Here is a 7,744-nt window from a genome sequence, read left to right as displayed (position 1 = left end):
GGTAAACTCAGTAGACATAAAATCAATTTTATTAAAATAAGTTATTTTAAAGAAGATATAAATGTGTAAGGAGAAGGGCAAAAAGAACCCTTTGGGTTTGGATTAAATTTAGAAATGTCAGCATTATTTTATGATTCAATCAATATATATTTTCTAAGGGCTGAATGCTGTGAAAGGATTAAGATGTAAATGGCACGTCCAAAAGAATGAGCATGTTTAGCACACTGATTTATTTTAAGATATTGTCTCCCACTGTAAGGGACCAGACTTCCTGGACAAATGGCCAGTTCTAGGATTAAATGAGAGAAAAAAAAAAAAACAAAAACAGAAAACCCAAAATACATTATTGTGCCAAAGAAAAAGCAGAACTCAAAACCTAGTGAAAACGTATCAAAAGGATACAGGAGCCAACTTGAATTGGTTCCCACTGGCCAACAGGAGCAATATGAGCCTTGTAATAAGTCATGACAGTGACAGAGAATGACATATATAAAATATAAGACGTGTCCCATAAAATATTTCAAGATATATTCCTTGAATTACATGGAATCGCACCCAGATAATTCAACTGAAAAGACTTCAGTGGAAAAACTACCTAGGAATTATGAGTAAGTCTGACGCAACAAAAATGAGATTCCAAGGTGCCAGGAGTCAATAGCAGTAGAGTTTAATAGGGCCGGATGAGGATCTTACTACGTACCTGGTATTGGGTGAGGACTTGAACTGTGGAGTTGGAACTATTGAGATTTGCTGGAGTTCACAAGATCCTTGAAGCAGTGAGTGAGTAGGGATATCTATATTCTTTTACCCACAATATCTTGTTGCTGTCTCCTTTTGGTCTGAACTTACAGGAGTGTCCAGGTGATGCATCTACATGAGTCTGCCACATATAGAAGAGCTGGGCAGAAACAGAATCTGGCAGAGCCAATATATGAAGCACTAGCACAATGGCATCTCTCTCCATAAATTCCAACAAGCTGGAAATAACAGTTTAGCACAGTTCCAGGATTTTATTAGAATGCTTTAAGTCACCTTAATTCTATTTTATAGTTATTTCCATTACTTACAGTCCTGAAATGTGACAAATATCTATCATTTGTCATTGTATTGGCATACATAGTTCTTTCATTTGTTCAAATCTATTTTATAACAGCTATTTGATTTTAAGGAATTTTCTGAGGGTCTTCAGTCTAACGTTGCAAGAATACCCAATAGATCTCAGATTCCTCCCTCACCTCATGATATCTTTTCCCTTCTTTTTATGAGACACAAAAAGTGAAACACAGAGAGCAAGGGTGATAAAGCTGAAGGCACTAACATTTCAAAAGCAGTTCAGTCACAATTTCTACTTTACTCTTGGATAAATTTGAAATACTCATTTGCATTATTATTTTTCCTTCTCAATCTATTATTTTCATAAGCATGAAAACATATTTTAATATCACTCATCTTAAAGCAGAAGAAAGGGGAAGAAAAGTAATCATTTGAACTTATTCTTCCTCCAGGGATTTCCTCTGTTATATCAAAACTTCAAATCACTATCACAACTTCCTGTCCTCCAAATCTCCAAAAAACCAGTCATCAGGTAAGGTTTTTTTACCACTTTGCAGAAAAATTTTTTAAAAGTTATCAGTAATGTCTATGCTACTCAATCCATTGGTCAAGTTTAATTTCATAATTAGCAGCATTAGGCATAAATGATCATTCAACTCTTTCTTAATTATTCCTTCTCTTGTATTCTGGGATATCATTTTCTTTTGGTTTTTCTCCTATCTTGGTCAGTGAGATTACTTTCTCAGTTTTCTTTGTTTCTTTCTCACCTTACTGCCTACTCAAATTTGTTTGACCTGTCGCTTGAGCTTTTTACTTTCTTTTTCTATCTACATTTAATTCCCAAGATTATGTCTACAAACTTTAAATTCTAACCCAAATGACTCTTCTGAATTATTTATTTATTTATTTATTTATTTATTTATTTATGTATGTATGTATGTATTTATTTAAGACAGAGTCTCATTCTGTCACCCAGGCTAGATGCAAACTCCACCTCTCAGCTTCAAGTTACTTTTGTGCCTCAGTCGCTGGAGTAGCTGGGATTACAGGCATGCACCGCACCCCCGGATAATTTTTTTTTTTTTTTTTTTTTGTATTTTTAGTAGAGATAAGGTTTCACCCTGTTGGTGAGGCTGGTTTTGAACTCCTGACCTCAAGTGATCCACCAGCCTCAGTCTCCCAAAGTGCTGGGATTATAGGCATGAGCCACTGCCCACAGTCACGATCTCCTGAATTCTATACCCAAATAGACAACTCTGTATTTGGCATCATTACTTTGATGCCTAATAAGAATTACAAACTTGGCATGTTTAAATATAAATGTATTCTAATGTAGCCTAAGTCATTAAACAAATATCTCCAGTTTTCTGACACATGGTAAAATAACACCCGTAGACCCCTTTCGAATATAAATGTAGAAAGTGCATTTGCTATGGCAAATGAGGTAGAAGTTATGAGTTTTGCTTTAAGATTTAGCGCATGATCCAGTATGTTTCCTGACCTGTGCCACAGGGATCATTCAAACGCTCATCATTGTGCAGCCTTCCTCAGCCTGCGTCTACAAGTACCTATGACAAGCAGAACTTTTGCTTGTTGATTTTCTTCAGACATGTGTCATAGCCTGAAATGAATCTTTATTGTTTTTAGCACCTGAGATTTTGAAGTTGCTTGTTATCACAACATAACTTAACCTATTCTGACAAATATACCTTTCTGAATGTGCTCTTTCTCTAGTTTTTTATAATTTTAGTCTGTTGCAACTTTACTTTTCTAGGTAGACCTAAAATTTTGAAATTATCCTAGACTCCTCTTTTGCTAATATTGCACATCTATCAATCACCAAATATTGTTGTCTCTATCTTCAAAATGTATCTACTTCTCACCATTTACTGTTTGAACCTACCTTAAGGAACTATAGAATATACTATTCTTGATTGGATTTTTACAGTAGCCTCCAACTGTTTTTCACATCCTTTCCTTGTTCTCAACTGAGTAGCCATAATGAATCTTGCAAAGACAGATTATATAATTCCACTCACTGATCAAGACCTTCCAATCACTTCCTGTCTTAACCAGTGGAAAGCCAAATTTCTGCAAAACCTTTAAGGTCTGGCCTCTCTAACTTCACAGGCCCTCAACCCCAGTATGCTAGCCTTCTTGCTATTCCTTTAGCATGAGCCAAATATGTTGTCCTCTCCAAGTATTTTTCCTTACCAAATCCTCTATCTAATGTATTTTTCCAGACCTTTTCTTTAATTTGGTACTCATCTTCCAACATCTATAAACAGCAATTTCTTCCACTTCCAGAACCTCTTATGTTCTTACCTCCATTTATTTTCTTCTTAACTCCATTTATTTTCTTCCATGGCATTTATATAGCCTGAACCTTATTTATTTATGTATTTACTTTTTTATTGTCTCTTTCATTTACTACAGTATAAGCTTTCTCAGAATAGGGCAATGACTGGCACATAGTACAAGCTTCATAAATAAATGGTGAATTAAAGGTAAATAATTTATTTGAATTTGTTAACAGCAGGAATGGAAAATAAATTTACTCTCAGAGGTCATTTATTGTCTATTGGTTGTGATTATCTTAGGATTTGTGCAGTGGATACAGAAGTCACATCTTGGCTCAGTGGAAAGTGTGTCATGATTACTTAGAGGTATCTTCCATAACTTCAGGACAGTTGATATTTGCCAGTCTCTAAACTTTCTCACACAAAAGTGAAACATGTAACCTTTGCATTAAAACTTAACTCTGATTTCTGATCAGAGATTTTAAGAGCTTTGTCACTCATAGTGGTGGTGGTGGTGGTGGTAAAAGCAGAAGGGATATTAATTACTGACTTGATACACTTAAGAACTTCCAAAATCACTGTGGTGACCTTAGAACCCCATTTCCTCACGTATTCAGCTTCTTTCTTTCTTTCTCTTTTCATGATTTTCTCTTCTTTTGCTCTGCTTTCCTATATTTCTTACTCCCCCGCCTACATTTTTGTCTTTTCTATTAAGTCATTTGGTTGCATTCCCAGATACTCTTTAGCCCCACTGACAGTAATATCAACTAATGATATTTTCCCTTCTGTTCTCTTTAAAGTATGAATGATCTAATTGCCACTCATCATCAACAAATTAATTTCAAAATGATGCAATATTCTCAGACTAACATTGCATGCCAACGCACTTCTGTCCTAAAGTAAGGCATCAAAATTATCTAATGGAATTCCAAGACTACCTTTTATGTGTGCTAGCACAGTTCTTTGCATAAAGAGATAAACATTTGTTGAATAAATGTTGTAAATAATTTGTGGCTAGCTGCTCTATCCCAATCGTTTTCTGTGGACTGCAACACATTTTAAAAGAAATTTTATGCAAAACAAAACAAAACAAAAAAGAGAATTTTGATCAAACTGTGTCAGAAACTTAGGTCTTATACAATCATAGAATTATGGTTTTGAGGCCCATACATACTTAATCAGTGCATATTGCCTCTTTATTTTAGCCTCTCCTTAGCATCAGGTAGTCTGAGATCTTAAAATGGTCAAATAGCACAGTTTTACAATTATATAAATCATATCCTACATTAACATCAAGGGCAAATATTGAGTGAGAATTATCAAAAATGATCCTTTCTGAAACTATAGAAGTAACATGCTGTTTTTAGTAATTTTTAAAATTTTTTATAAGAAATTATTTTTGAAATATTGGAAAATTATTTTGTGTATCTAAAAGTGAGAAAAAAGCAAAACAAAAATTCTTGTAAATGTAAAATAATCACACCATTTTATATCAACATTCCCGTTACTACATTAAACTAGTTCAAGTGTATATCAATTCATTCCTTATTAATACTCAAACTCTCTCAATGTTAAATCTGTAGAAATGCTAGGGATACAACAATTAGTAAGATCTTATCTTGGCCCTTAAGAAATTTACAGTCTGGTAGAGAATAAAACATGTAAACCAATATTCCAGCAAAATATTTTAAAGTTCCAAGACTTGACAGGAACCAATCTGGGGAAAGCACAAATTTTATTAAGATGAAATTGATTTAATTTAAATTTCATTCTACTCGCGACTCCAATTTCAATATTTAATTCAACCCCAATATTTTATATATGAATTTTTCCTTGTATAGTTTGGTTTGCTTTTATTTTAAGCCACTCAGAGCCATGAATTTTCTTTTCTTTTTTTTTTTTTTTTTTTGAGACGGAGTCTCGCTCTGTCCCCCAGGCTGGAATGCAGTGGCCACATCTCACCTCACTGCAAGCTCCGCCTCCCGGGTTCACGTGATTCTCCTGCCTCAGCCTCCGGAGTAGCTGGGACTACAGGTGCCCGCCATCTCGCCCGGCTAGTTTTTTGTATTTTTTTAGTAGAGACGGGGTTTCACCGGGTTAGCCAGGATGCTCTCAATCTGCTGACCTCATGATCCGCCCCTCTCGGCCTCCCAAAGTGCTGGGATTACAGGCTTGAGCCACCGCGCCCGGCCGAATTTTCTTACTTTTTTATGCATATATAAAGTAAGCTCTGTTTTTAGAATACTTCAAGAGATAAATAAACTGATTATTTTGACTATCACAACAAAGCTGTAGCTAATCAACTAGGCTTGATTGCTCTTGAAAGTCCATTCTCTAAAGTTAGGGAAAGTTCTCCTATATTTGTAAAATGGTCATGTAATTTAGAGACTTAAGTATGATTATAAAAGAACATTAGTTTAACCAAGTACCTACAAAATGTTGCAAATAGACTTTGAACACAAACAAAACATAATCCACAAATGGGAAAATAAAAAAGGGTGGGAAATGGAAAAATCCAAAACTTCGAATGTAAAGAAAGATGTATTTTTGCACTTCAGTGAGAATATAAAATAAATATGCATAAGACCGTTAAGTGTAATATAGACATATAGTCATTTTACTAAGAATAGATTTGTTTTCAAAGCTTATACAAGTTGAAATGGATACAGCTTTTCTGTGATAAACTATAGTCTAGTCCTAGCATTGACATCTAAAGACCTAAGTTCAATATATCAAATTTCGTGCTAGCCATCTTGTACTGGAAAAGTTGTTTACGATCTGAAAATGTTAATGCTCTTGCTTTAGAGTACAAATGTTTTACCTCTGACAGCACTGTTTCAAATCCAAATGAAATCATGTATATAAAACCATTATATACTTTTAAAAAATAAGATAGTTCTTGAAATATAAGGATGGACGTTTTTTCTTATTTTTAAAAATCAGAATAATACAAATTTTATATTGTTCTTTTCTACTTTTACATTGTGTTATTAAATGTTCAGCAAGACTTTTCTGGCTCCATGTTATTCTATATGATGGTTGCATTACATCCTTAACTATTCCATTATTACTAAATATTTATATTGTTTTCAATTATTCAGTTTATATATAATGTTCTTCCAAACATTCTTTTTCTGGAGCCTGTGTACATCTTTGATTTTATTTTCCTTCTAAAAAATTAACAGATGAATTACTAAATGAAGAGATTATTTTTAAGGTTTTTGTTACAGATTGACAAATTGCTTCTAAGAATGGTATTACGGATTTATAGTAAGTGTATCTTAAGTTCACTTGCTATACACATACATTTTTAGAAGTAGGGTGGCAGACAACTTAGCAGACAGGTTGTATTCTTTGGTGAGTGCCTGAGAAATGGCGTTTTATATTTTGAAAATATTTTACATTTCTATAACCAGAATGACTCCTGGCTTATAACAGGGAGTCAATAAATATTTGATAAATATTGGATAAATAAAAGAAGAGACATACATTTTGGAAATCAGACAAAACAACTGTGTGGCTGAAAATTTGAAAGCCTGATGAGAGTAATTGTCCTGATGGAAGAGCAGTTTCCTATCATGTCAAGGCAGGTTTGAGTGCCTCCATGGGCAAAGTGCAAACTTCTTCAGACACATGTACACATTGAATTTTTAATCTATTGAGAATATAAGTATAAAAATTAAAAGAAAATAAAATTTCCATAACCTTTGGGAAATGATAGACAAAAAAAAAAAAAAAAAAGACTTGGAACTGTACTCTGCTTGCTAATGGAATTTCACCTCATAGAAGAGCTTGTACTAGTCCATTCCCACCCTGCTATGAAGAAATACTCGAGACTGGGTAATTTATAAAGGAAAGAGATTTAATTGGCTCACAGTTTCTCATTGCTGGGGAGGCCTCAGGAAACTTACAATCGTGGTGGAGAAGGAGGTGCCTTCTTCACAGGGTGGCAACATGGAGTGACTGCAGGTAGAGGTAATGCCAGACACTTACAAAAACATCAGATCTCATGAGAACTTATGCACTATCATGAAAACAGCAATAGCATAAGGAGATATACCTAATGTAAATGATGAGTTGATAGGTGCAGCACACCAACATGGCACATGTATACACATATGTAACAAACCTACACATTATGCACATGTACCCTAGAACATAAAGTATAACAAAAAATAGTAATAATTAAATGTAAAAAAAAAAAAAAAAGAAAGAAAGAAAATAGCATGGGGTGAACCACCTCCATTATCTGATTACCTCTACCTCTTTCTGCTCTTGACACATGAGGATTATGGGGTTTACAATTCAAGATGAGATTTTTGGTGGGGACACTGCTAAACGACATCAGCCCTACAATACATTCTATCATAACATGGCATAGCCTAGTGGTA

General features: G+C 34.2%; 1 long non-coding RNA gene across 1 annotated transcript in view; it reads left to right on the top strand.

The window, feature by feature from the left end:
- The first annotated feature begins 684 nt into the window (after nt 1-684).
- The window catches only part of LOC139362218 (uncharacterized), a 44,342-nt gene continuing 37,282 nt past the window's right edge, over nt 685-7,744 (top strand). The window contains exons 1-2 of the long non-coding RNA XR_011620619.1: nt 685-780; nt 1,506-1,585. This is a non-coding gene — a long non-coding RNA (uncharacterized lncRNA). The remainder of the gene's footprint in view (nt 781-1,505; nt 1,586-7,744) is intronic.

Source organism: Macaca nemestrina, chromosome 3 (genome assembly GCF_043159975.1).
Source record: "Macaca nemestrina isolate mMacNem1 chromosome 3, mMacNem.hap1, whole genome shotgun sequence".
Classification (NCBI taxonomy): Eukaryota; Metazoa; Chordata; class Mammalia; order Primates; family Cercopithecidae; genus Macaca; species Macaca nemestrina.
The sequence above is the reverse complement of the archived record's forward strand: the minus strand, read 5'-3'. Positions and strand labels throughout refer to the sequence as shown.